The sequence below is a fragment of the Mauremys reevesii genome, linkage group 4 (genome assembly GCF_016161935.1).
Source record: "Mauremys reevesii isolate NIE-2019 linkage group 4, ASM1616193v1, whole genome shotgun sequence".
NCBI lineage: Eukaryota > Metazoa > Chordata > Testudines > Geoemydidae > Mauremys > Mauremys reevesii.
In genome coordinates, this window is record NC_052626.1 from 136,109,202 (window position 1) to 136,135,140 (window position 25,939).

The 25,939-nt window shown below is 46.2% G+C and overlaps 1 protein-coding gene across 2 annotated transcripts in view; it reads right to left on the reverse strand.

The window, feature by feature from the left end:
- PLXNA2 (plexin A2) overlaps nt 1-17,526 on the reverse strand; it is a 306,134-nt gene extending 288,608 nt beyond the window's left edge. Inside the window, exon 1 of one of the 2 annotated variants that reach the window (XM_039536888.1) lies at nt 17,483-17,526. The gene's annotated coding sequence lies outside the window, so the exon portion shown is untranslated. Of the gene's footprint in view, nt 1-15,009; nt 15,360-17,482 lie in introns of those variants that run through there. The other variant, XM_039536887.1, reaches the window with a different exon arrangement.
- Nucleotides 17,527-25,939: the final 8,413 nt, after the last annotated feature.

Consider the following 25,939-nt stretch of genomic DNA (forward strand, 5'->3'; position numbering starts at 1 on the left):
GTGCCTGCAGGCGAGAGCAGCGCGTGGAGCCTCCTGGCGCCCCTGCCTAGGACCTGGACCTGCTGGCTGCTTCTGGGGTGCAGCGCGGTGCCAGGACAGGCAGGCAGGCAGCCTGCCTTAGCCCCCCAAGCTGTGCCACTGACCAGGAGCCATCCAAGGTAAGCCCACACCCCAACCCCTTGCCCCAGCGCTGAGCCCCCCCACAAACCCGGAGCCCCTCCTGCACTCCAAACCCCTCCTCTCCGGCCCCACCCCAGAACCCCGACCCCCCCGCCCCCCAACCCCCTGCTCCAGCCCAGAGCCCCCTCCCACACCCTGAGCCCCTCAGCCCCGGCCCCGCCCCAGAGCCCTCACCCCAACTCCCTGCCTCAACCTGCAGCCCCTCCCACACTCCGAATCCCTCGGCCCCACCTCCCAGCCTGGACCCCCCCCTCCTGCAGCACAAACCCTCACCCCCAGCCCTACCCCAGAGCCCGTACCCTCAGCCAGAGCCTTCCACACCCCACCCCCCCGCCCCAGGCCAGTGAAAGTGTGTGAGGGTGGGGGAAGAGTGAGCCACCGAAGGAGGGCGAATGTAGTGAGTGGGGGGGGGCAGGACCTTGGGGTAGGGGCGGGGCTAGGTTGCTTGGTTTTGTGCAACTAGAAAATTGGCATCCCTAGTCACAACGGGAGCTGCTGGTCGCTCATCACTTTAGCAAATCCAGCCCAAGCTGTGGATGCTCAGTAGAGCTGGGATATTTTGATAAGCCACTTCTTTCGGTTTCCAATAAAAAGAAATATTTCACAGGAAAGGGTTGGTTTCGACAAATTTATCAAAAAATTCTAGGAAAAAAGTTCTGATATTGTCCAAATGTTTTGTTCTGACATTTTCCAAATGAAAAATTTTGGTTTTCTAGTTTCAAACAACTTTTCATTTAGAAATTGAAGCTAATTGTAGTAAAAAAATAATAATTAAAAAGTCAAAATGGAAGTGTTTTTAAATCAAAATGGAATGTTTCGATCAACCCAAACCTTTTTTAATTTGGATTTTCCGCTCACAGGAGCTTTTGAGATTTTGACTTTTCATCCTGTTTTGGGATGGGAAATTATTCAAAAATATCTGAAATTTTCTTGGCACAGGAAAACTGTTTCCTTCCCAGCTCTAATGCTAGGTACTTGAAAATCTGGCTTGGCACCCATTCAAACTGATATATCTTAGCTCACCAGCCTAAATCCTAGATCACAAGCTCCCTGAGGCAGGGGCTGTTTCTGTGTTGTTTCTTTGTATAGTGACTAGAACAGAGGGACCCCAATCCCTCGTTGGGGTGCCTAAGCACTACCATAATACAAATAATAGTTTCCTGTCACCACACGTTTCAACAAGGGGGTTCATTGGCACCAAATATGATTTTTTTTTGTGATGTGGATGGCTTGGGGCCTAAATTATCATGAGTGAGTCTGATTGTTCAACATGAGAGATCTTTAAAGGAACCCGATTTGCAGGAGGCAGGTGTTCAGTACTTCTGAAAAATGGGACCCTTTCAAGTTGGGTATCCAAAATCACTATTCACTTTAGGAAACATCGGCCTTGTCCACCGGGAGTCAGACTGACACTCAGATAGACCACCAATCAGCTACCAGATGGTAACAACTTTCAGCCACTGCCACCCTGGGACCAAATGAGAAGTGGGAAGCTCCAGCTGCAAAATCAATTCAGCTCCCGCCCAACTTTCTAGCACCAAATCCTTAAAACAGAGTTTCCCAGTGGCCTACGATCCCTTGAGCATGTTTTATTTTTTTAAACAAGTTACAAAACATGCTCCCAAGCCCTTAAATAGCAGCTGCCTTTGTCTTTTCTGGAGGATTAGTTCTAGCACATCCCAGCCCGTGACAATCTGTGACCACCACAAAGTCAGAAAATTTATTTGGTGGAACTGATGTAGCAGAACAGCCCAAGCCACACAATTTCTATGCCTTGAAAAGCCCCATTACCCAAGACCTTGCATCAGAACATTATTACATCCTGAGCAGACAAGCAAATAAGGGCTCCAAATCCTTTCTTCAGCTGAGCTCAAAAGTGCTTGCAGCCTCTCCGTCGTTGCTATGTGAATTTAAAGCTTGCACAGACCAACTGCTACTGCACAAGCACTTAGCACAGCCCCTGCTCTCCAAGGCTTTATGTCTACCAGCCTAAACAAAATAGAACATAGCCCATTTAGTCAGAGAAGATCCCATCGTCTCTGCTGGAGTTAATACAGCAATAGTAGTAGAAAGCCCTAAGGTTAGGTATCGATAAATGGTCGATAAGAGAAAAATTCTGTAATGGAACTTTTGCTGCTGTACCACAGTCCAGCTAAAGGATTATTGACAATGCAAATTCTCCACCACTCCCCACCCCCAGCTCTACCATCTTTCATAAAAGGGTCCCAAAGTGAATTACACCTTCACACACCTGCAAGGTAGACAAATATCAAACCCATTTCATAGACAGGGAAACAGAAGCACCACAAAGAGCCAGATTGTCAAGTGAATTCAGGGTCAGATTGCCAACTGTTCTGGGGCCAGGTTTCGAAAAGAGCTCAGTTCCCATTGAGGTACATAGACAACAGCCAGATTTTGGCAAATGCTCAGCACTCACCCTGCCTAACTCTTTCCAAAAATCAGGCCCTACATTTGTGTCCTGAGCCCTGATGAAAACTCTGGCACTTGTGCCTTGACCAAAGTCTCACACTGGGAGACCAAAGAATGGAACTTGGAAGTTTTGACTCCTCGTCCTTGTCTCTAACCCGTTGAGAGCAGTGCTTTTGAAAGAGAAATTCGAAACACCAGGAGAAATGGATTATAGTGTTTGGGTGCTGGAGTGAAAGATGATGCCTGCGTCCCTGTAACTCAACAAGTTAGTGGTTCCTCATATCTTTGTGCACTTCGATAACCTAAGAGCCCATGCCATCCATTTGCACACGTCTCATCACAAAGCCAGATGACTGAGACACCTATAGGATAGATAAGCTCACTGAGGCCTCCCTTCCTGAAAATCAGGGCGAGGTTATTTTGGGTCCTCCATCCTAACTGGAATGAGAATTTGAGATTGGACGTTGCAATGGGGAGAGTTGACCATGTTATAACCAGGGCCGGTTCCAGCGTTTTTGCTGCCCCAAGCGGCCAAACATAAAAAAAAAATAAAAAGCTGCGGCAGCACTTTGGCAGTAGCTCTATCGCCACCCTATTTTTCGGCGGCAATTTGGTGGCAGGTCCTTCCCTCCAAGAGGGACCTGCCACCAAATTGCACCGATGAGCCGGACATGCTGCCCCTTTCCGTTGGCCGCCCAGGCCGCACTGGTGCCTGGAGCCTGCCCTGGTTATAACATCATGCCAGCACGATGCTGTAATACAAAGATTGTAGTAGACTTTATCCCAAGTATCCAACAGACCAACATGCTCAGTTTCTAACTCCAGGCCCAGCTCTGTCAGGGATGGCTGCTCATGAAATTATCAATGTGTAATAAAGTGGTTTTAAAACTTACTATGAATACAGTCTCCCCATCCTCCCCCACTTTTTAAAGCTTCTATTAAAAATAGAGGAAATTCACTGGCAAAAAAGTATGTTTAAATAACATTAATGGCTGTGACAAACCAGCAAAAGGCAGGAAATTTGAGTATGAGGTCGATGCTCCATCCTGCACTGTTGCCATTGTGCCTTTCGGGGTATTTGGCAGCTGCATGCATTAAAGAGACAGCTTTCCATCTCTCTGTGTCCTGCTAATTCCAGCAGATCTATCCAGTCTCCAAGAACAAAAGTACTTGATTCATCTAAATCATATTTACTGACTGTGATACCTCATAAAAGCAGCCAAAAGCCTACTGCTGCTTTTGTAGTATTCTTTAGAAAGCAGGGAGCCTTGGAGTCCAGTGAAGTGATTTCGTTTAACAATTTTAACAGTGCTGCAAATGCTCATGACTTTATCATGAGACACAATGTAACAGTCTATACCATTATGTTCACCACTTTTACAAGACTGATAAATTTTATACAAAGTATGTCTTGTGAGGTATCATTTGAAATGTCATAATCTGCTGAACATTACTGTCCCAGTAAAATGTGTGCACTAACCTTGTATGTTAAGTTATAAGATTCTACTCTATAGCATTGTTGTAATGTACTCCAAGTTTAAGAAAAGCAGGCCCAAACCAGTTTCTCAGAAACTAAAGAGAGACCAAACATCCAGTCAGATGCTAAAAGACTATCCCCTTTTTAAGCAGCCATTCTCCAGCAGGGGGAAGGTGTGAATAATAAATTTAAATTCCATCACAAGGAGGGTTCAGAGCTCATGGGCACGGAGACTGCTTGTCACCTGCATCCCAGCTGGGGTTAATCCTCAAAGAGGGGAGAGAGGTGTGTGAGAGAGAAGGGCCTCTCTCCCCCTCCATCTCTACTCATGGCAGCTACGACACTCAAAAAACAAAAGAAAGCATAATTGAACTGGGAGAGCGGTGATCCTGGCTGGAAGGCTTTTCAGCTAGTACAGACTGCTGAGAGACAAAATCTTTTTGCATTTAAGTTCACTTAGCTTGTTAAGTTATTAACAGGCATTTTACTCTTATTTCTTTTGTAACCAATCCTGGCATTTAAAATCTGTCTTTCTATAGTTAATAAACTGATCTTATTGTTTAATCTTAACCAGTGTGTTTGGAGGAGTGTGTGTGGGATACTCCATTTGGGATAACAAGGCTAGTGCATATCAATTTCCTCTGATGAAATGATGGACTTTTGATGAGCTTGTACTGTTCAGGATACCGAGCAGTATAAGACACACATTTCTGGGGGACAAGGCTGGGACTAAGAATTTGCAGGTGTTGCCCTGTATGTAAATTCATGAGTGGCTGGCCAGAGCATTCATATAACATAGCTGGGAGTGATTTTGCATGCTGAAGGCTGCATGAACAGGCCAGGAGTGGATGTTCTCACAGAAAAGCAGTGTAAAAGGCATCCTAAGCTAAAGAATTAAGGGGACAGCTGTACAACAGCCCAGAGTGTACCCTGGGTAAATGTCACATACATTACTTGATGGTTTTCTTAAAGTCCCAGCTCCTGGAGTAATGAGAATCTGGGCTTTCCTTCTTTTTAAAAGTAGGTTTCTAGCCTCATGATTACAGAGACAGGTTGGTAAAGTTGAACGCCACAGCCTCAGAACCCAATCTTTTAAAAAACCTCATTTTTAAGCCACTCTCAAAACTTTGAGGGGCCATACCCATTATTTTTGAGTGTTTAAGGTTGGCAGTGCTTCATACACAACATGATAAGTTAACTGGATTTAATATCTGTAACCTTAAGAGCATCCCAGTGCCAGAGGGCAAGGGGCTCCTTGGTACAAGGCAATGAGTTTCAGCTGGCCTGACCAATTCAATATATCCCAACTCATTAGGGTTATAATCTGTATCTAAAAGGTGTCATGTAACATGACACTGGAAAAGTCACTGACCATTAACAGTCATGCATGATGAATGTGGTATGTATTAAGAGTTATGGATATTTCCTTAGGCAAAGATCATTCACCTAAGAAGGCAAGGGAGGCCAGCCCCCTGGTGCTTCCATGGGAGGCCCTGATTGAGAGAACAGCAGCCATGGCAGAAAGAACAAAGACTGGTAAGAAATCTACCTTGAACAAAGACATTCAGGTTAGCAGGGCATGTGGTGACAACCCCTTACTTGACCAGACTGCAGTCCCAGATTGCTGACACAGTATCTTATTCATAAGACCGCTACACTATGGTCTTGTGTACACACAAACTTGTCTTGGTTTAACTAAATCGGTTTTAAAACAAAGTTCTAGTTAAAGTGGTACAAGGCCTCTCCTCCTTTCTCCTGCCATCTTCCTGTTCGATACTGGCATCCTTGTAGGGTCTGATTACATAGGACTCCTACCATGGGCACCAAAGACCTGAGCCATGGAGCTGCCACCTTCTGTCTAGCTTACATGTTGCTGCATGTTGTCCCAAAGGGCAGCTACTGCAACGCGTATCAAGCTACATCTTGATGACACAAGTGAGTCTACCTAGATCAAAACCTGCAATGACTCATGCGTTTGGAGAAATCTCTTAGAAGCATTTGTTCCCCAACTCACCAAGCCTGGATAGAACATAGGTAACTTGATCCAAGCTGAGTTGGGCCCTGACAGCAGCTTTTGGAATAAATCAAGATAGATCCACTTTCTTGAAAGTCTCCTCATGTAGAAGAGCAAGTGAGTAATCAGTGACACACTGCCCGAGAGACTTCCTGTTTTCTCCAGCATTACTGGGCTTCCTGACACAAGGTAAAGGGCAGTCAGAGCTCTGTAGCTTGACACTGATCAGTAGCTGCTGCCGAATGAATTAAAATTGCTGTTTCCAAATGGTGGTAATTGCCAGTCAGGATCTGAAACGATAATAAGCTGTTTTCTTTAGCTCTCCATGATGCATATGGAGAGTAGCCTCCCCCTGGACCATTAGCCTGCCTCCCTCCAAGGTCTGTGCTGGGAAAATGAAGGCTAAAAAAGCCCTTCCTCAAGTGGTGTGGGGTTTGGATGTGCATCTGTAACCTACTGGGCAGTGCGTTTTACACTTCCTCTTCTGTGCAGATCCACGAGGAGATGAGGCTGTTACAGCCGCAGCTGCGGACCCTGACTCTTTGGCTCAAGGTTTCGTCTCTGGAGGTCTCCTGTTCAGTCCCTGGTGTTTGTCACGCTGGCAGCCCTCATGCATCCATTTGGAGCCCGTCAATAGCACTTTTGGGTCACTCCGAGGGGTCCAAGGCTGGATGTGCTCACTAACCTGCTGGCCAGGGTGCTCAGAAGCCAGGCACTGCACCACACCCAGGCTCACGCCAGCCTGCTAAAAGAACATTGTCCCCATAAGCTCAAGCCACAGATGCTGGCCCTTATGAGCTCTGGACGGGATGTACTGACTTGTCCAGTAGGCTGCTCCTAGCATTGAGCCTGCATTTGTTGTACAAATGTGGTGGTGAAAAAAAAAATCACAAAGCGACAGACTTTCTGAACAGCAAACACTGAAAGTTTTATAAGGTCAGACCCTTAGGCCTAGTTCACATTAGAAAAAGTCTGTATTGGCAAAACTTCCTACTGTAGACTCAGCTTATGCTGGCAAACAAGAGCTATTGCAGGTATAGCTTACGCTAGTTCCCCGAACAAAATAAGCTAAACTGACAAAAAATGCTGGTATGGTTGTATCTACACTAGGACTTCTGTCAGTATAGAAATGCTGTAAGAAACCCCACCCCAACTGTCATGACTATACCATCAAACGTTTAAGCGTAGAACTGGCATTAGCTTCATTTAACCAGCTGGGAGACAGTTGCGAAGTGCTGGCTGGCTCCCACCTCACCAGCAAAACAGCAGCACTCCAGGTCTGAGCAAATGTTTCTCTTAACACTCACTAACAGAGGATGGGGATGCACAAGCTCACCAGGCTGCGAGGAAGGAGACTTTCCTTTCCTGTTTAGCTTTCGGTGCTGAAACAACTGTTGTCTCGCTCACAGTTTGGAGCGGACTCCGACTTGCCCTGCTCCACCATCCCTGGGAGGCTTAATGTGTGAGCCTCTGGCTGGAGCAACTCCTGCTTCTCCCTCTGCAGCTCACTCCTAGAGCATCTGGTTGTTTCATTAATGAGCCATAAGAAAGGAGCAGCAGCAGCAGGAGGGCGAGGTGAGAGGTCAACGTAATATTTACCCAGACGTCACCTTTCACTTTTGCACGGCGGGGAAGTCACTTCAAAGCGAAGGAAGGGCTGCGAGACACATCCCGGGTCTGCTGGGGAGGCTGTGCTCACATTAACACAATAGAGCCACTTCCAGCCAGCTCCTGTCAGGCAAGGGAGGCCCCAGGATCTTCTGGCAGTGCTTCCAAACCTCTGGTCCATAAGCCTGTATAGCCCCCTCAGACTGTTAGGAGTCTGCCTATCCTTCCCTCTCTAATGCCACTTCTTGGCCTCCCGCTCTTCCACAGAAGCCCTAGACTGCCACAGGCAACCATGCAGCTTGGGCTGCTGGGCCCCAACTCCAACCCTCCTGGTTCTGAAGACCCTTCATTTCAGAGCAGTTTGGATTTTGGGGCTAAAACCCAGTACTGCAAGCCACCCAGGCTCTAGGCACGTGAGAGTGCACAGCGATGGGTGGGAGGCCAGGGGAGCTGGCAGGAGTAGTCAGGATCTCTGGAGAGCTTGGAACTCCCATTGATCTCCAATGCACTCATTGCAATTCTCTAGGAGACCCCAAGGTAGACAAGAGGCTGCTCCACAAATGGGCCTGTTCTTCAGGGCAACATTTTTAAGGCACCCTAATGCCACAGGCCACCGTGTGTGTGAAACCAACATAGAAACAGACTCCTGACTTCTATTCCTGGCTCTAGCGATGCCTTACTGTGAGAAAACCACCTCAGACTGCCTCAGTTTCCTGATCGGCAAACCAGAGGTAGAATTTACCTGTCTCCTACAGCTGTGGAGGAGAAGCTTAATACACGTAAAGCACTTTAGTATTGGATAAAAAGGATGCGAGAAATGCCAAAAACTGTTAACAGTGTCTAAGGCAAATCATTGCTTTAACATCGTCCTCCAGGGTATCACGCTTGGAGCCCCACCATCAAACCTTTCCGTGCCTTGCAAACACAGGACAAGCGCTGTTAAAATCAAGATGGCCAGCCACCTAGCACTACTCTTCACACGAAATCCACTTGGAATGTCACAGAGACAGTGGGGATAGAACTCACATCCCAAAGGCACAGGACATTATCCCTTCAGCTCAAGGAGAACCTCCATTAAGCTCTTGGCACCGAAGGGCCTATGACACACAGCTGTGTAACTCCAATTCCATCCAGCTGGGGAATGGTGAACACACACGTATAATGGCATTTCACACTATGCTGGGATAAACCCAATGGTTTGGCTATTCCTGCACAGACTGCAAGCTGCTCCCTATATTCCTGCTACAACAAAATGGGCATATTCACCTGAGTGGCCTTTAATCTCCTCTGTAGATTGCTGGTGCTCTTCAGACAAGGGACTAGAGAAAATACCTCATTTGCTTTCCCGTTGCAGCGGAACAGCCTACATCTGCATCGGGCAGGATGGAGGGCTTGGCTGACAGGGCTCAGCCCAGCTCACTATCACTCTTCCTTTTAAGATGATCTAGACTTTTTTTTTTTATAATGTGACTCTGATGCCTTTTATCCCCTGCTCTGAATGTAATTTTAGCCCAGGCAAAGCAGGATTAAACTTTCATAACATGATACATTTATCTCGCTTTTCATCCCCTCTCCCCCCCCTTCAATTTCACCCAACGAGAAGCAGAGATTATACCGAGAAATATGAGAAGGGATATATCAGATCAGAACAAGGGAGGCCACTTTTTTCTCAGCACCCTGTCTCTGGCATGTACCATGCCGTGGAGCAGCCAGAATCACCATTTAGCCAGCAAAGTTAGGCTAATGATATTTCTCAACCCAACTGAAACACAAGGTTGGATTATAACTCAGAGAAAAGACCCAACAGAGAACACACAGCGGAAGATTAGATTAGAGAGATACATCATTGACATATGGTATGCTCGCTTATTTCATCTTTTATTTATTTATTTATTTTCAAGTCTTGCCAGAGCAATTTTACCACCATCTGAGAACATCTCGCCACTGCATTCAGGCCACAGCAGGGGAGGCAGAAAGACAAACCATGCCGAGGAGATTCCAAGAGCACCTCTCTCCTGGATAAAGGGGGTGGGGATTGGATGAATGTATATGGGTGTGTGGGGGGGAACCATCAGCTGCAGCCAGTCTGATTTATCTGGGAATTTTTGAACACATTAAAGTCTTCCTGCTTCCCACAAAAGTGCTGTTTCCAGTAACAGGCAGGTCTCAGTAAAATGGTGGGTCAAATTTTCAGCAAGTGCTGCTCATCTTAGTGTCTCCTTTTACCATAAGGGACCAGTGGCACTCAAGCGGGGAGATGGCTGGTTTTAGTGCCTTCCCAAGTTAAATTTGGTGACAGCTTGCTGCCCCCCCCTTTTTTAACCCCCCACAAAAGCAGCTCTTTAATACCTTTTAGCCTGAACTGCAGGAACCCCCCTCTAGTGGAGTGAGATGGTATTTCAGGGGGCCCACAACCCAGTCTCATTCGCTCTTCGAGCAACAACTGTATCTTAGAAAATTCAGTCCCACTCAGCCTCACAGCCCAGCCTGGGGATGCGTTACTTTGACTAGCTCATGAATTGTTACTGCTGTTTGGCCTGAGCGGTTCCCAAACTGCTTAGGCCAAAGGTGGATTTGAACGAATCCTGGTGTAGGGAGGGGAGGAGACGAGTGGAAACGAGAGTGAAATGATGGAGCGGGAGAGCATAACTTTCATTCTCAGTTTGTTAGATAAAGATCTTTTAAAAATAACCCAGAACTAAACCGACAATAAAATCCCTTTGCAAAGCAAAAGCAGTGGCTTTTTACAGCAAGTTTTTAACCCCCAGAAGCCTGGATTTGAGAACAAGGCTCAAGTCACAAGTGACATAACTTTGATGTGCTCAATTCAGCCTTCTACCATAGATCTAATTCCTTAATGAACCTGATTCCCAATTCTGGAACAAAACTGGGTTGGTGTAAGCAAGCAGGGGTCGGCAACCTTTCAGAAGTGCTGTGCCGAGTCTTCATTTATTCGCTCTAATTTAAGGTTTCGCGTGCCAGTCATACATTTTAACGTTTTTAGATGGTCTCTTTCTATACGTCTATAATATATAACTAAACTATTGTTGTATGTAAAGTAAATAAGGTTTTTTTAAAAATGTTTAAGAAGCTTCATTTAAAATTAAATTAAAATGCAGAGCCCCCTGGACCAGTGGCCAGGACCCAGGCAGTGCGAGTGCCACTGAAAATCAGCTCGCGTGCCGCCTTCGGCACACGTGCCATAGGTTGCCTACCCCTGGTGTAAGGGGTTAGCATGCAGCAGCAGCCTTGCTACGGGATAGCGCAGCAGAATGCTTGGAGACAGCATCACTGCCACATGCCCTTCTCTTCAAAACACCCCAATAAATATACATTTTTCCTTTAGCTACAGAGAAAGATGATGAATATAAAATCCTTTTAGGCAGCAGCAGCCTCCACCTTCCCAGGCCAATATATTGCCTGGATTCTTCTTGTGTTCCCAATTTCTCTTCTATATCCTTGAAGCTTTCTAACAAACTACTCTTCACAGACAAAGAACTTTCCACTGCCTCAGCCCAAAATGCCTTTTAGTCTTGCAGACAACTGAGGTTAGATCTTAGGGAGGCAAAGAGGGCAGAAGAGGGAAGATGCATGGATCCAAGAAGCCAAGGAGTAAGTGGACATACTCAGGTCACGTGTAGGATGCTCTTGGCCATAATCATCAAGGCACCATGGATCCAGTCATCAAGACTGTGGCCAAACCCTAGGGAAAAAAAATAAACTTGATAGTACCTTCCCCCAACTTCCCCTCTTGTCCTTTGTTGTCCTCCTAACCAAGCTGGTTAAGAGATTAACACTCTAAAAACCACATTTACTCTAATTAGCCATGAAATCTTTGTAAGTAAGTGAAAAAATGTTTCCCTTGAGGGATTTTTGTCCATTCATCACTGTTTGAATTACAGGGGAGATAGAGAGAGATGGGGGGTGGAGGAGAAAGGGGAAAAAAAATTAGAAAATTCAGATCTAATGAATTAATAGCAGAATGCCCAAGGGGAAGCAGACTACAACTATAAAATGCAAGCAGCTCAAAAGGGATGATTTGGAATTATTTCTAGTTAACAGACTAACACAATGCTCCGGTCTCTTTATGATTTGGGTAGCTTGGCTAGCAGTCCCTGGCTCTCTCATTGGTAGTGATGGACAGAAGTACATTGTGCCCCCCAGGCTACGTGTACAGACAGCTGTGTGCAACTCCACCAGGAGACAGCTGGGTATGGAGGGAGATAGGCTAGAAACAGCCATCAGGCCCCTTGCACCTGATTTGTAGTGATTATTTTACTACAGGGAAGCATTTGAGAAGTGCTGGGGTGGGGGCAGGGGGGAAAAGCAGGGAGAAAATCTTGCCACAACTTAGACCCATAAATATTTCATAGCACCGGCATAAGAACGATTATATTGCTGCCAGCTCCTTTCCTGTGTATTTTAAACATCTCACAGCCTTCCACTTTCTCCCCCCCCCTCATCCCCGTTTGTGTGTTTCTTGTAACAGGCCCATGAAATAAAGATTAGCTGAATAATCAAGAGTGTTTAGAAATGTGAAAGGGCCCGTCTCAGGAGCACCACAGGCTCATCACTCTCAATTCCCTCCCCCCTTAAGAATTCCAGAGAGAGGAAGGAAGCAAATTTTTCATGTGTTTAAAAAAAAAAAAAAAGCCCCAGGGCTGGAATGGGAGAGAGGTGGATGGGCACAGAGCTTGCTGCTCCTCATAGAAAGGGTTCACTAGAACAAGTATGAGGAGACATTCTCCACCACTACCCAGTTACATTTTTATTGTTTGAGCTGCACTGGGCCAATTAGAACAGTTTGATCCGTGCAGCATTTGGACTGAAGCATGGGTGTGGATGTGCGTATTTTCCTGCCTGGGATGGATTTTACTGTTACCCGCTAAACCAGGCCTCCCTGAACAAAGATACTTCAAGAAGACCTGGTAATCTTTGGCATGCATCATATTGGCACCAAAAAGCAGGCCTGGCATTTCCCCTAGAATCTTCCCTCCACAGGCACCCTGCAGCACTCAGCCCTTATCTCCCAAGCAGCCTCAGTGAAAAGATTCACCTGTCACCTGAGAACACCAGTGCTAAAATCCACCCAAGCCATTGGGTCTTTCATTAACAACTTGCTCCAGGCTTCAGCTGCACAGAGTTTCCACAGCCGGCCTGGAAGCGCTGAGGCCCTGAGGGGCCAGTCAATGGGAACCCTCATGCACAGCATGAGGGTCACATGGCTTCCTGAGACACCCCACAAACGACTCCCAATGTCATTTCCATTTAGCTGCTTTGCAAGCCAGTTTGTCACACGTCAGTGTTATTTGCTGGAGAGAGTTAAAGAGCAGGACAGTTGAAGTCATCTCTTCTCCACTGTCACATATATCCAGGCGTACAGTGGTCAGAATCTATGGGGTTTTTTTCCTCCTGGTATCTAACCGCATTGTGGGCAAGTTCAGGTTGTTCTGCTGAGGAGCAGGGGAGAGTTGAGGGTTAACAGGACGAGTAACACAGGGTGTGATGAAAAGCACCGGGAGAAGCTGTTCCTATCATGTTTGTGGATTCTGTGCGGATTCTAAACAGCATCTGTTACCTGTTCCCACTGCACAAACTTGTTATAAGCCAGGGGGAAACTCCACAAATAATTACCTCCAATAACGATATAAAGGCAGTGAAGAGTAAATTGGGTTACTTTATCTCCCTGCAACGAGCACAGCAGAGATGGTTAGGCGAGTTGAGTGAAGTGCTGTATTTTGCTATACAAGCCATTTCACAAGAGAAATTGTACATTTTAGTTACTCTTTAGCTGAACCGTTTTTCCAAAAATCAAAGCTATTTCGCTCGGCTCCCTGAACTGCTCTTAACTATGCTATTGCACTCAGAGTGAATGGGAAATTGGCCAAGGACAGCAGCGGAGATAAATTATTTTATAAAAAAAGGCTAAAATCTGTGTGGTTTTTTTTCAAACATCCCAACCCTCTCTGTTCTGAAGAGGGCACAGATTCTCTTTGAGGCAGCAGGCTTTCCGCTGCAGAAGTAGGTCATTTGACTTAACTTTCAGAGACATGGGTATCAACGGGGCTGTCCAGCGAAAGGAGAGCAGAGCCCATCTCCCAGAACTCAGCTCCCAGCTATCAAACCGACTCGTTTCGCCACTGAAATGCCAAGGAGCTAGACAAATAACGGGGGAAACCCCCTTAGCAATGGGATTTTGTAGCATCTTTCCCTGCTAACACTGCACCCTCTCTCTCTCCCCGCTGAGACAATGCCCCGAACTACCGATCACACACGCACAATTGCCCACCCATCACTTACTAAATCCCCCCCTTAATGCTCGCCTGTGACACTGCTCGGAACACAGAATTATTAACTCAACCTCTCCGCCCCAGCCACGGAAAGTATCGACGCGGCTCGCACAGGAGAAAGGCTGGTTGGCATCGGGCTATTCCACTGGGGGCACAAAGTCGAGAGGCCCGTGTGCGTAGACGTCCTGTGTCTAGAGACAAGCCTCCCTTGCAATCACACACGGGCCAGCCAAACAATTCAGGGTTTGATGGGACTGAGAAACACACAGGCAGAACCTCGGGTTTCTCTGGAGAACGCACAGACCGATTCACTTCTAACCCCCCTGCCCACCCGGCTTCCACGAGAGATTTTGCAGCATTTGGGAGTTTTCATGGGGACACTTTTTGGTATTCACGAGCGCTTAAAAAATAAAAATATAAAAAAGTCTCTCCTCGTCAATGGCAACGTTTTGTTTGCTTGTCTCCTCTGTTGCACTTTCTCCCCCCAGATCCTGACTACCTGGGAGAAAAATGAAGCCGCTGATATTCAAGAGGAATAAAATACATTTATAGAATAGCTAAACTAAGAAAAAATAATGGGGAGCCTAAAACGGAGCGGGGGACGGGGGACCAAAGGGCTCTCTTGATGTATCTTTATTACCAGTGGCTCAGGATGCTGCCTCCACACACACTCCCCTCCAGAGGTGCAGGTTCCCAAGTGCACTGTCTGGAAAGACAAACATGTCACGAACGCTTCCAGCCTAAGCCACGCAGCAACACATGGGGCTGGAGCCCTTCCGCAGGCACACGTTACACACAGCCCTGTCCACAAGAAAGTGGCTGGGATCCTCTATGGGGGGCCATGGTGAGAGGGATCTCCCTCAGTCCCTCCTATCCAAATGCATTGTGTGATGGTATCAAATGACACAGGGGGGACGCTTGCACCCCAGAGATGCATGCAGAATAAAAGGTGGCAGGCGAAGGTTCAAAGCACAAGCCCCCCCTTTGCCAGCCCCGGCTTGATGACTTACCAAACCTCAAGGTCCGCTCCTGTCCGTCTCCTTGGGGGGGCGGGCAGCCTCCCCCCTGCGCCCCCTCGGAGTTAGGGAGAGGCGATCCACCCGGCCCCCCGCTGCATTAACATCCACAGCAAGTGCCCAGCTCCTGATCTGTATTCCTGGAGGCTCCCTGCTCTCCCCGGGATCCGCTGCTTCAGGCAGTCATGGCTCTGCACCCCGGTGCGGCTGGCTGCCCGGTTACCGCTGGGTTGGAACTGCCCTTATTCCTCGCCTTTGCCCACCGAGCCCTCGCCTCGCCTCGCCCCCCTCTGGCATGAGCCCCCCCGGCTGCCTGCCCTTCCCCGCTCCCCTCCTGCGTCCCCCTCGCCCTCTTTCTACCAGCCGAATTTCCCAGGCACTGTGGGCTCCTGCCTGGCACTGGAAGCTCATCCCCCATCAGCAGCAGCAGCCGGCTGGCTGGCTGGCTGCTAGAGCCTGCCTCCCTGTATTACCATGGAGCTCATTAACATACAGCGCCGGGGCTTAACCCTTCCCCGGCCGAGTCCCGGGCCGCCCCGCGGGGACAGCCAGGAGAAAGCGGGGCCGGGAAGCCGGCCCTGTGCTCGCTCAGAGGGACCCACCCGCGGCAGCCAGCCCGGCGCTGCCGAGAACCTCCGTCCCCACCCCAGCGAGCGGCTCCAGAGGGGTCGCGGCGGCCCCCGGCGCTGGGGTTTGTAAAGAGCATTAAAAGGCACCAGAAACCGAAGCCGGCACAGACACCCCACAAGCTGCCTGGCTCACCTCCGCCGGCGGGCGCCTGCCTTTCAGACCTTGCCCCCCTAAGGTGGCAGGTGTCATTCGAGGGAGCTGAAGCTGCGTTTACATTTTCTCTTAACTCACCCACACAGCTGGTCAGGATACCCGCCTGGTGGGGTCAGCATCTCCTGCCCCCATTTGATACAGGCCACTGAGCAGTGAACAGGCTCCATCACCCCTTGCCAATCCCTTGAACGCTCCTGCAACCCCCAGTTATGTATCTATAACCTTCCTATCTACTGCAGGCTATCAGCTCTGAGATGCAGGTAGCAGCTAGGGAGTTAATGAGGGAATGTGGTCCAGCAATCATAGAAAGGGGCTGACAATCCTGACTCCTGGGGTCTAGTCTGAGCTAGGCCATTGACTCGCTAGGTGAACTTGGGCATTTTATTATTCGTTTTATGCTGCTAGAATGAAGGAAAGGAAAACACACACCAAAGATTTGTCTCTTCTGTGCCTCAGTTTCCCCCATGTATGACAAGGCAGGAACCTCACAGAATTGCCACAAGGCATAACAACTAGCCTTTGTAAAGCACTTTGAAATTCTTGGGCCACAAAGAACCAGGTAAGTGCAAAGAATTATTAACCAGCAGCTGGGGAGACCAAACACAGACAAAGTTTCCACAGTCCCCAACCCACTCATACTGCACCGAACCCCCCAGGTTCTGTATCCCCCCATTCTGTCATCCAACTAACTGAGCACTGTTAAAAAGTCTAGCTCCAGTTGTGTGGGCTGAACACTTGGAAATCTAGGCTCACAGGTCTTGGAACCTCCTACCTGGGAGATCTCCTTTTACTCCTCATCCACCACTGCAGGTGTGATTGGTGTAATTACGCTATCTGGGTCCCAGCTTACTACAAGAGAAGGGTCTGCTAGAGGAGTAATCTCAGACCATTTTCCTTTAGAAAGTGCTTCCCCTTTTGGCCTGAATTAACCCAACCTGTTGTCCTCCAGGCCGTGGTGGAGGGGAGCTGAAGAAGGGGAAGGGAGGGGGCTTTGGATGGTTATTTTGTGCTATTACACATCATAGCAATGATGCTTCTTTTTAACATATTTGTCAGAAGTACCTATTGCATCCCGTGAGGGGGCTCTTCTAGGGTAAATAAATAAATAAATTAAAATCTGTTTTTGTTAAAAACAAACAGTCCCCATTCCTCACCTTAGCCAGTTCACTTCCCTCCTGTATCACTGTTAGGTACTGCCCTCCCACCCACACTGGTGGGTTGCCAGTAATTAGATGGTTGTCAATGGGGATTTAAGCCAGGGGGTGTACTGATGCCTTGTGTTACGTCTCTGGAAAGTTACCATGGCATAGCATAGCATGTGGAAGAGCCTGAGTGGAGTGATCTCAGAGTTGGAGACTGACACTCTTTAGATAAAAGAACAGGAGTACTTGCGGCACCTTAGAGACTAACAAATTTATTTCAGCATAAGCTGAAGTTAGTCTCTAATGTGCCACAAGTAGTCTGTATCCACAAAAAGAACAGGAGTAACCCGGCTGCTACTCTGAAACCACTCTTTAGATAAGTCCTTTGACTGATTCAGATAAGAATCACATCTGGGGAGACACTCATAGTAACTGAAAGGCAAATTAAAATAAAAAGGGAAAGGTACATACAAGAACAGCCTAAACTTTCAATCAACTCCACTCACGCCATGGGGAGACAGACAGACAATACAGCTACCTACATGACTTCCCAGTTCTTCGGTGAAGAGCTCCTGAACATACCCCACTCAGCACTAAAATAAGAGCAGCTGCCAAAGGCTGCGATTTATTCAGCAGGGCCAGGTCATATGGCTGCCTGGTACTTAAAGCTACAACCACACGGGTGTATATTTTAAATGAACACACTTCATCACTGATAGCAGAAAGCTAGAGCCTGACTTGGACCCAAAAGGATTCCCAGGCGCTACTTCCTAAGCTTTTGAATAAAGGAGAGACTTTAATCAATTCACACTTCGGCCCACAAAACCAGAAACACAGTCAAGGGGAAGAAATGAACTCTAGTGTAGAGATTCTCTAGCTGCCCTCTAGTGGCAGGTCACATGTCTGCAGCTAAAAACACCTGGGAGAGATAGAAGGGAAATTTCTTCCCTGAGCTCTTCATGTTCCTCCACTAGGAGTATAAAAGCAAAACAGGCTCAGAAAGGAGGGGGCCAGTGCAGTCTCTCCTCCTCTCAGCCCCTGGGGTGCCTTTTCCCCTTGCAGGAGTGGGTTAGGGATATGTGTTGTTTTTTGGGTCTTTTTCTGAGGCTGGTGGGAAAGGGAGAAGAATCAAATCTACAAACCTATTTCTGTTGCTTGCAACTGAAGTTTAAAGGAGCTTCCCAATTTGGGAAGGTCGGGATTGTAAAAGACAATAAACTTAACTCCTCCCCCAGGGACAAAGTTGCACAGTAGGTTGTGAATACTTCTCTATGATGGGTCAATTTCTCCCCTGCCTATGTCTACTAATATTCATAGAAGGGTTTTCTTTTTAAACACATCTGCTACAATTCTGCAGAGCCTAGAAAGGAGGTGTCCCATCTCTCCTATACCACTTAAGGGCCGGATCTCATTGCCATTGAAGTAAATAAGAAGACTCCCACTGACTTCACTAGGACTTGGTGTGGACCCTGTGTTGGGGACATTTTCGATGTTCTGCAAGGATACATAGGACACAGCTGTTTAGATCAGGAGGGTACTCAGTGCCTGCAAGGACCATGCCCTTAGCAAGCTCTGCTCTTTCATTATTCTGTCCCTGCCTGATATATTGACTGTGTCTTTCATTCACAGCAAACTGCACTAAATCCCATTACAAATACCAGCTTTGGTTAAATGCTTGTCCCGCTAATGCAATTTCTCCTTTCACAGAAAGCAGTACAAGGCGGGTCAGAGCGTCTCAATCATTTCTCTCCTCTTTGCAGGACTGCATCCTGTTTATTATTTATTAGTGGCAAATTGTTTTCAGGGATGCAGGGTCTATCTCCTGCTAATTACAGGATTTCTGAGCTAGGGAGCAGAGGAGGCCATTGTATGATGCATGTGAGGAGCCAGGGTTTATTCTGGGGCACAAGGAGCAAAACAGCGCTGGTCTGGGATTCACCGGGGGCTGTCACGGCTAGAGAATGTGAGCTGATGAACGATGCCATTTGCATGACCAGTCCTGTGGCTAGATGTGCTGTAGGCATGGTATGTCCTTACCTGAAACAACTTTCAGGGAAATCTTCATCTGGATTTGTGTCCTCCCATCCCTGAAGCTGAGGATATGTACTAGTGCCTAGGGGATCACCGGAAGCCCCCTTTTGTCACTAGAAGCACGCAGTAAATATCAGTATTTGTTGTGTGGAGTTGGGGTGGCGAATGGGAATGTAAAGGGATGTAGGAAGGGAATATACCTATTTGTTTTATTAATGTGTGTGCTGCACCTTTTTGTGTCTGTGCCTGTGTGTTCATGCATGTGCGTGAGTATCCTGTGCATTTGTATCTGCCGTGCCAGAACTGTGTGCGCGCACGTCTTGTGCGTTTGCATATTGTTTTGCATGCATACTATGTATTGCATATAGATGTGTGTGTGTAGATGGAGTGCGTTTGTGTATGGTGTGCTGTGTACTTTGTGGATTTGTTCACGTGTATGTGTTTTGGGTATTTACATATTATATTGTGTGTGTGTGTATTGTGCCTTTATTTTGTGAACATGTGTATTTGCATTTATTTTGTGCAGTTTCTGTGCATTTTGTGAACATCTTTTGTGTGTGCACGTTTGTACTTTGTGTTAATATTGTGCCAGCACCTTGTGACTATATGCATGCACGGGTATATTTCTTTGGTGTGTGTGCACTTTTGTTTGTGTGATATGTTGCGTACACATCTAAAAAGAAAACTAACAGCACGGCATGACATCCCTTTTACTGGCTGTTGTGCTGTGAGCTGATTATAACCCACATTGCTATGACATGTGGATGGGCTCCCAGCACCCACCTGGGAATTGTTTCACTTTTCAGCTTTTGCTCCAGCGAGTCCAATCATGGCATCTTACAACCAGCAAAGAGACACCAGGGGCAAGTGGCTGTGGGTAATTTACAGGCAAAATGAGGGTGAATGGAGAAAACAGATCACACAGAGCCAAGGAGCTGTCCCTGTTGGGAACCAAACGGGGAGGACTTGCATGAAGAGCAATAACTCACCAAGGTGTCTGCCTCTGTGGCCCCTTCGCTGGTACTCTCCAGTATGCAAATCCCAGTTTCTGGTGTACTTTATACAGTAGGTTGTCTCTTAGAGCTGCAAATCAAACAGGGCAGGACTGGAGTCCTTTTCTGCTAACCACAAGCCACACTCCCCTTTCCTCCCCCCGCTTTGTAAGCATCGCCAGGGGGAAGAGAGTCTCTTGAACATGCCCTTCTATCACACCTGGCAATAGCAGCCCTAAGCCTGGTTCAAACAGGAGTCCTTGGGTGCTGTTTATACTTGGTCTCCCAGCAAGCCAAGCTCCCTTTCCATCTGACCAAGCGGGATTTGCATAAGGCTGACTGGCCTTTGTAGGGGGTGTAGCCTGGGCTCCTTCAGGCGAGGGAAATAAAGTGTAGTGAAACGAATGAGATGCAGCAGCTTAATCCTGTGCGGTCTTTGCTTGCATTGGCTCAGAATAACTGAGAGGGAGGGAGGCTGGAAAGAGACTCTCCTCTCTCTCTCGCTCTCACACATACCCTGCTGTCTTCAATCATTCCTACTGGGAAAGGCAGGAATTGCTAGCTTGCCTGTGGCCAGTTCTTGTAACTTGCCTCTTGTGGAAGGTAAAGGAAAATGTTTGTCTATATATAGGCTTGAAAGGCATTAGATTTTGAGTGGTAAATGTCGGAAAACATCGATTTCACCAAACACACAGCCTGCTGACAAAATATTTCCATTGACAATGATTAGAATGTACAGATAGGCAAATGAAGAAAAATGTTGCTGGAGCACTTTTATGAGAGTTTGATTTAAAGGTGTTTATTTTGTATATTTTGACATGTGATGTTAACAATTTGTGTTTTATCTGTTATAAAGCTTTAGCTTTTTAAATCTCAATGTCTACAGTCATTAAATAATTGTCTGCCCCTTCCAAATTTCCAACAAACTGTGAAAATTTAAATCAATTAAAAAAAATGAAAAAAGCCTGAAAATAAGCACTGATCTTTTTCAAAACTATAAAAAACAAAAAACAAATTCGACCAGGCCTATCTATATACAGTCATGGCCCCGAGTCTCTAATTCACACAAACACACGCAAATATACAAAACACAATGGACAATCACATGCTTATATACACAAACACACAGAGCCACTTATGCCCCCGGGGAGAAAAACACTAAATTGAGAGGGTTGCAAATATTAGTTCATGCCCAACCATCCTTGTTGCATGATCAGTCTGACTTCCTGATACCCGCCATGTGTGACCAGAGAGGCCCTAGGAATCAGCCACAGCAAGAGCAGTGTTGCGATCTATTGAAACCATAATGGCCACATCCTCCGTGAAGCGAGGCTTACTGCTGCTGCTGCTGGAGACACAAGGTCACGGACATTTTCATATCGACACATACGTAACCATGGCTTCGCTATAAAACCTTTAGGATCATGACCGGTATGACATGCCATTACTCACAGCCCCTAGAGCAACACTAGCCAAGGGTTCCATTCCTAGGGTGAGATTGTGGCTATGTCATGGCGGGCATGTAGCTGTGCCGTCCCAGGCACTGCACAGGGAAGGAATCCTGCTTCAGGAAGATCTCACTCCTTCCCTGCTTCTACCTTCCTCCAAGCATGGATGTGGTAATTGGTTATTGGCCCTTACCAGAAGAAGGCTACAGTACTCGTGCCAGCTGCTGCATTGGTGGGGAAGGAGTGTGCTCTAATTTATCCTGGAAGCCAGGCCAGTGCCTGGACATTCAAAACCACCTATATACCCTTCTCCCGAGCTGCCCTGAGCGCTCCTCAGCTACAGCTCAGGCCCTGGGCTGTAGTTTGCAAACTAGTGTCTTCTAACAGCCTGTAAAGCTGGGAGTCAGATCGATCAGCTGATTTAGCACATGCATGTGTGATTTCTCTCTTTTCCTCACTTTGATAAACTCCCCTGCTTTATAGTGTGCAAGGGTCATGGGATCTCTCTGAGCCATGCACTTCCTTAGTCCTTTCAATCTTTCCAACGCTCAGCATTTCATATTCTCTGTATATGCAAAAACAACGAGGAGTCCTTGAGCCACCTTAGCAACTAACAAATTTATTTGGGCATAAGCTTTCGTGGGCTAGAACCTACTTCATCAGATGCAATAATGAAATGTGTGATGGCTGTGTGCGTTTCTCCTCTAGTGTTTTTCTGGGTATTCACAGACTTATGCAACAGCAAAAGGCATTAGTGTTAGCTGTATAATTGCCCTCCCAAAGATAGTAATATGGATTTTGTTTTCAACTAATTTCTTCAACAGGCAAATCTCTCACTTTTTCTTCCATATGTCCATTTAGGACACTGCACCAGGGTCACAGAAAATGGAATTCAGGACCACAGCTGATTTGGATTTAAAACAGCTGTTTGACGTTGTTGGGAGAGAAAAGAGTGCCATCTATAGGTTCCTGAGCAAACCAAGCACTGCTTCGTCTAGGGAGATTTCATTCATTAGTGCTGATGCCAATTGCAGACAGCTTTTAGCTACTAGCATTGTATCTATCCAATACAATATTCAGAGCTAATAATTATTCAGCATTAATCACTACAAGAAGAGAATATCAGGCAGTTATTTAGAAATGATTGCTTCCACTCAGTTATTACCTCTGACAGTAAAAGGAAATATCAAATAGTCAAGTCCACATTTACACATGAAGCAGAGTGAAAGATCAATGGGAATGTAACCTGTAGTTTATGCTATTTTTCTTCTTTAAAAGGAACCTTGTGAAGTAATTGTTCATATTTTTTGCTCTCTGTTGTTCATAGTATCTCCTTGAAGATTGATAGAATTTTTCTTTTCCTTATCAATTTTGCCCCTTTCCCACTATCATATTGGCACATGGAAGCATTTCTCTCTTCCCCTGTGAGCTGAATGGAGCTGAAATTAACATGGATTTTTTTTTTAAACTAAATATGTTTTCATTAAGTTCAATGACAGGAGCACAGAATGTATGACTCCTGAGTTACAGAATGCCTTGTTACTGTCAAAAAACACAATTGCCAACAATTTCAGTGCCAAGTTGGGATATCAAAAATTGAAGGCTCAGATAATATGCCATCAGGCACCTAAAAATAGCTCAAGAACAGGGCGTGTTATGGAGACGGGGAAGTATTGAAGAATTTTGCAAAATACTAAGAATGTTTACAAAAAGACATTTTAGGAGCACATACTCTGCCATGTCTTTATGAAAATGTTAATTAGGTGAATAGACAAAGTTATGTGAGAGGCAAGCGAGTAGGGAAGAAGCAACATCTTTATCTGGTGTATTCCCTTCTCTCATTGCTCTAGCAGCAAACTGTAATGAACTAGCTGGTGTGTATGTGGGTGACTGCCCTCTACTGGGTAAAATCCAAAACAGCTCAACGAAATCACCAGGATCAGATAGCATTCACCCAAAAGTTCTGAGGGAACTCAAATGTGAAATTGCAGAACTACTAACTGTGGTTTGTAAACTATCATTTAAATCAGCTTCTCTACCAAATGACTGGAGGATAGCTAAGGTGATGCCAATTTTAAAAAAGGGCTCAAGAGGTGACCCCAGCAATTACAGGCCGGTAAGCCTGACTCCAGTACCAGGCAAACTGGTTGAAACTATAGTAAAGAATAGAATTGTCAGACACATAGATGAACATAATTTGTTGGGGAAGAGTCAACATGGTTTTTGTAAAAGGAAATCATGCCTCACCAATCTACTAGAATTCTTTGAGGGGAGTCAACAAGCATGTGGAAAAAGGAGATCCAGTGGATATAGTGTACTTAGATTTTCAGAAAGTCTTTGACAAGGTCCCTCACTAAAGGCTCTTAAGCAAAGTAAGCTAACCTGGGATAAAAGAAAGGTCCTCTCGTGGATCGGTAACTGGTTAAAAGATAGGAAACAAAGGGTGGGATTAAATAGTCGGTTTTCAGAATGAAGAGAGGTAAATAATGGTGTCTCCCAGGGGTCTGTACTGGGACCAATACTATTCAACATATTCATAAATGATCTGGAAAAAGGGGTAAACAGTGAGGTGGCAAAGTTTGAAGATGATACAAAACTCCTCAAGATAGTTAAGTCCCAGACAGACTGCCAAGAGCTACAAAAAAAATCTCACAAAACTGGGTGACTGGGCAACAAAATGGCAGATGAACATAACATAAGAACATAAGAAAGGCCGTACCGGGTCAGACCAAAGGTCCATCTAGCCCAGCATCTGTCTACCGACAGTGGCCAATGCCAGGTGCCCCAGAGGGAGTGAATCTAACAGGCAATGATCAAGTGATCTCTCTCCTGCCATCCATCTCCATCCTCTGACGAACAGAGGCTAGGGACACCATTCTTACCATTGCATTTATCAACACTGAATTTCAAAGTAATACACATTGGAAAACATAATTCCAACCATACATATAAAATGATGGGGCTAAATTAGCTGTTACCACTCAAGAAAGAGATCTTGGAGTCATTGTGGATAGTTCTCTGAATACATCCACTCAATATGCAGCGCAGTCAAAAAGGTGACCAGAAAGTTGGAAATCATTAAGAAAGGGATAGATAAGAAGACAGAAAATATATTGCCTCTATATTAATCCATGGTACACCCATATCTTGAATACTACATGCAGATGTGGTCACCTCATCTTAAAAAAAAGATATATTGGAATTGGAAAAGGTTCAAAAAAGGGCAACAAAAATAATTAGGTGTATGGAACAGCTCCCATATGAGGAGAGATTAATAAGACTAGGACTTTTCAGCTAGGAAAAAAAAGAGATAACTAAGGGGGATACGGCAGAGGTCTATAAAATCATGACTGGTGTGGAGAAAGTAAATAAGGAAGGGTTATTTACTCCTTCTTATAACAGAAGAACTAGGGGCCACCAAATGAAATTAATAGGCAGTATGTTTAAAATAAACAAAAGGAAGTATTTCTTCACACAACACACAGTCAACCTGTGGAACTCTTTGCCAGAGGATATTGTGAAGGCCAAGACTATAACAAGGTTCAAAAAAGAACTAGATAAGTTAATGCAGGATAGCCATTGATGGAACTATTAGCCAGGATGGGCAGGGATGATGTCCCTAGACTCTGTTTGCCAACAGGGCATGGATGGGCAACAGGGCATGGATCACTTGATTACCTGTTCTGTTCATTTCCTCTGGGGCACCTGACATTGGCCATTGTTGGAAGATGGGATACTGGGATAGATGGACCTTTGGTCTGACCCAGAATGGCTGTTTTTATGTGTGTCATTGGCCTGATATTTCTAATATTGATGAACTATTGTGGTGGAGTGGATGGAAAACTGGCCTGGACATCAGGAGCTTGAGGTCTAGGACTCACTCTGCTGCTGAGTTGTAGATGTGATCTTGGGCAAGTCACTTCATTTCTATGTGCTTCTGTTTCCCCATCTGCCTTGTCTAATCAGACTGTAATCTCTTGGGGGGCGGGGCAGACTGTTTCTAACTATGTGCTTGTACCACACCTAGCACAATGGGGCCCAAACTTGGCTGGAGCTCCAAGCACCTGGGGCCGGAGGATGTGAGTTGGAGACCCACTGTGGCTGTGAAGTGATGAGTGACCATGGAGTCTTGAGTGGCCTGGATCAACAACACTGGGCCAGATCATCAGCTGGTGTAAATCAGCCTAGCTCTATTGACATCAGTGCAGCTACATTGATTTACATCAGTGAGGATCTGGCTCATTATCTTCAGACCAAAGCATCGCCACTCATCGTCATTACAGATACATATCTAAGCCTGAAATTTCCTTTACTTGTGACCATGCAACAACTTCAATGGGGCAATGAGGGCAGAATAAAATTCAACCTACTCTTTTTAATTCTCTTAACATGTAGAAAGCTAATTACATTTCTGCTTTGCCGACTCTATTCCACAGAAAACATGTATATGCTATTTAGACCTGCTACACAAAACTATTTGTGCCTAAAACATATTATGGCTCATTATCATCATCTTTGCAGGTTTATT